The sequence below is a fragment of the Schistocerca americana genome, chromosome 5 (assembly GCF_021461395.2).
Source record: "Schistocerca americana isolate TAMUIC-IGC-003095 chromosome 5, iqSchAmer2.1, whole genome shotgun sequence".
Lineage (NCBI taxonomy): Eukaryota > Metazoa > Arthropoda > Insecta > Orthoptera > Acrididae > Schistocerca > Schistocerca americana.
The window spans coordinates 64,195,254-64,199,531 of NC_060123.1; positions in this window are offsets into that span (position 1 = coordinate 64,195,254).

Consider the following 4,278-nt stretch of genomic DNA (forward strand, 5'->3'; position numbering starts at 1 on the left):
ATAGGTCTATACTTCTGCACATCTGTTCGACGTCCCTTTTTGAAAACGGGGATGACCTGTGCCCTTTTCCAATCCTTTGGAACGCTACGCTCTTTTAGAGACCTACGGTACACCGCTGCAAGAAGGGGGCAAGTTCCTTCGCGTACTCTGTGTAAAATCGAACTGGTATCCCATCAGGTCCAGCGGCCTTTCCTCTTTTGAGCGATTTTAATTGTTTCTCTATCCCTCCGTCGTTTATTTCGATATCTACCATTTTGTCATCTGTACGACAATCCAGAGAAGGAACTACAGTGCAGTCTTCCTCTGTGAAACAGCTTTGGAAAAAGACATTTAGTATTTCGGCCTTTAGTCTGTCATCCTCTGTTTCAGTACCATTTTGGTCACAGAGTGTCTGGACATTTTGTTTTGATCCACCTACTGTTTTGACATAAAGCCAAAATTTCTTACGAAGTCAGTACATAGAACTTTACTTTCGAATTCATTGAACGCCTCTCGCATAGCCCTCCTCACACTGCATTTCGCTTCGCGTAATTTTTGTTTGTCTGCAAGGCTTTGGCTATGTTTATGTTTGCTGTGAAGTTCCCTTTGCTTCCGCAGCAGTTTTCTAACTCGGTTGTTGTACCATGGTGGCTCTTTTCCATCTCTTACGATCTTGCTTGGCACATACTCATCTAACGCATATTGTACAATGGTTTTGAACTTCGTCCACTGATCCTCAACACTATCTGTACTTGAGACAAAACTTTGGTGTTGAGCCGTCAGGTACTCTGTAATCTGCTTTTTGTCACTTTTGCTAAACAGAAAAATCTTCCTACCTTTTTTAATATTTATATTTACGGCTGAAACCATCGATGCCGTAACCGCTTTATGATCGCTAACTCCCTGTACTGCATTAACTGTTTCAAATAGTTTGGGTTTGTCACCAGAAGGTCTAATATGTTATCGCCACGAGTCGGTTCTCTGTTTAACTGCTCAAGGTAGTTTTCAGATAAAGCACTTTAAAAAATTTCACTGGATTCTTTGTCCCTGCCACCCGTTATGAACGTTTGAGTCTCCCAGTCTATATCCGGCAAATTAAAATCTCCACCCAGAACTATAACATGGTGGGGAAATCTACTCGAAATATTTTCCAAATTATCCTTCAGGTGCTCAGCCACAACAGCTGCTGAGCCAGGGGGTCTATAGAGACATCCAATTACCATGTCTGAGCCCGCTTTAACCGTGACCTTCACCCAAATTATTTCACATTTCGGATCTCCGTCAATTTCCTTCGATACTATTGTACTTCTTATCGCTATAAACACGCCACCCCCTTCACTGTCCAGCCTGTCTCTGCGGTATACATTCCAATCTGAGTTTACGATTTCATTACTGTTTACGTCTGGTTTCAGCCAACTTTCTGTCCCTAGTACTATATGGGCGTTGTGACCGTTTATTAATGAGAGCAGTTCTGGGACCTTTCTATAGACGCACCTGCAGTTTACTATTAGCACATTAATATTGTTATTCCCTGTTGCATTTTGCCTACTCCTACCTTGCCGCATCTCAAGAGGCGTCTTGTCGGGCCTAGGGAGGGAATTCTCTAACCTAAAAAACCCCCATGTGCACTGCTCACGTACTCCGCTACCCTTGTAGCCGCTTCTGGCGTGTAGTGCACGCCTACATTTCTCCACCCGATAGCGGTGGTCGAGAAATTTGCACCCCAGATCTCCGTAGAATCGTCTGAGCCTCTGGTTTAAGCCTTCCACTTGGCTCCAAACCAGAGGACCGCGATCGGATCTGGGAACGATACTACAAATAGTTAGCTCTGATTCCACCCCGCAAGCGAGGCTTTCCGCCTTCACCAATTCCGCCAACCACCTGTACGAACTGAGGAAGACATCTGAACCCAGACGGCAGGAGTCATTGGTGCCAACATAAGCAACAATTTGCAGTTGGGTGCACCCAGTGCTCTCTATCGCCGCCGGCAGTTCCTCCTCCACATTCTGGATGAGACCCCCCGGCAAGCAGACAGAGTGAACACTGGCCTTCTTCCCCGACCTTTCCGCTATTTCCCTAAGGGGCTCCATCACCCGCCTAACGTTGGAGCTCCCAATAACTAATAAAACCCTCCCCCCGTGTGCCTGCTCGGACCTTGCTCAAGGAGCAGCCACATGTCCACTCACAGGCAGAGCGGGCGATGCCACACGGCCAGCCTCCACATTTACCCTCCACCTCGTGTGTCGCGAACGCCGCTGAACCCGCCACTCCCCTTGGGGAGAGGGTGGCCCAACCACACCCGGTACCCGTGAAGATGTCTCGACAGCAGGGACAGTGGGTGAAGCATGTAACACCTGGGGTGTACCATGCGACGCACCAGACTCCCCACTGCCGCTACACTCTGAGGCAGCAGCCTGAAGACGGCTGACAGCGGCCATCAACACACTCAGCTGTTCGCGAACAGTGGCCAGCTCCTCCTGCGTCCGTACACAGCAGTCACACATCCTATCCATCCTAAGGAATCAATTTACTGTAGAGAGTTAATCAACTTTTAACTAGACTGCTAATTCACTAAAGGCGGCTGATTGTTGACTAAACTGTGATTGCTAGCCACTTCTTGTAGAAAACAATGTGTAGTCTTGTGTTAAAAAAGACAGCCTCATGTGGTCATGTTCCTGTGTCTTGTGCCAGAAAGACACAGTTTCATGGTACAGTCTGCAACAATTTAGGATTTTCCTCTCTTGACAGCATGTTTTGCACACATAAATCTGGATCTCAATGGCTCATTAACCTATATTGATGGTCACTGCTGCTTATGTACTACCATTGATCGTTATGCCAGATGGCCAGACGCTGTACCACTTGCAGACGACATGGCTGAATCCATTGCCAAGACACTTTTGGGTGCCTGGTTTTCCCACATTGAATTTCACTTGAAATCACCATGGACTGCAACCATCAGTTTGAGGGTTCTCTGTTCAACAATCTGTCACCTTTGTGTCAGTCATCATACTCATATCACAAGCTATCACACTGCCAGTAATGCCGTGGTGGAACACATACACTACTGCCTGAAATCTACTCTCATGTGCCACAGAGATGCTTGGATTGATTCATTGCCATGGGCTCTGCACAGCCTATGGACAGCTGCAAAGGATGATTTGTCTTTCTCGTCGGCACAGTTGGTATTCGGTGAACAGCTGGATATTCCCAGTAATTTTATCCCATCAACACTCTATACAGCACAGCCGCCCTGTGATGACACTGATTTTCTATAAAAACTTGAGTTGCTTATACAAGAACTTTGGCCTTATAACTCGCAACGCCATGACCAATGTCATCCTTTCATTGTCAAAGATTTAGAAACTGTAACACGTTTGTCTGTGTGATGACATTGTTAAGTCCTCCTCTTACACCTCCATATTCCAGCTTATATGAAGTAATATCAAGAGGAATGAACACCTTCATCATCTGCAAATGCAGTGTGCATGAAGCAATGTCCACTGAGCGACTTAAACCTGCTTTGCTCGACAGTTCGACAAATGTAAATAAGAGCAATTTCTCGGTGGTGGCACTAACACAACAGCAACATGCAGCAGCAGCCATGCCCCTCTGTGCACTACATCCGGCAACACGCGTGCAGGGTCAGTCGTACTTTCCTCCCCGTCCTTCCCTCCCTCTCTCTCGCTATATATATATATATATATATATATATATATATATATATATATCCTGTAATGAGCAGACAGACTAATCATGTGCAAATACCTGGATGTTCCAGGCGCACCAGGCTATCGTGCGGACAGACACTGACAGGACAATGTCACCAAGCTAACCGAGATTCTTACCAATATTTCTGTGCTGTCTGCTTGTCGCTTCCTTCTTCCGCCCTCGACTCATTCTGAAATGACCCAGCTATGTCCCGACCACAGCGGCCTACCATGGGCATGTGTTGTTTGCTTCCTCATAGATACTTCAATAAATTCAGCAATGACGCTCTAGAGCACTGGCGCGTATCGACCATTTCAGAATTCAGTGAACACGCCAAGACGAGCAGTACTGCACTGAACGAAAATCACGTTTCGCGCGCCAAATTCGCAGCGATATCTAGTCCACAAGGTATGCTTGCAATTCATATCTCTTTTGTCTTAATTTCCTCCCGATAAATCTGAATCTGATGCTGTGTGTCCGATTTCTGATGAGGATATCATTTCGATGAACATTTATGATCTGTACGATTTTAAATATGAAATCCACTTATTAATTCTTTGAAGCCAGATAGTCAGTCACAGATGTGGA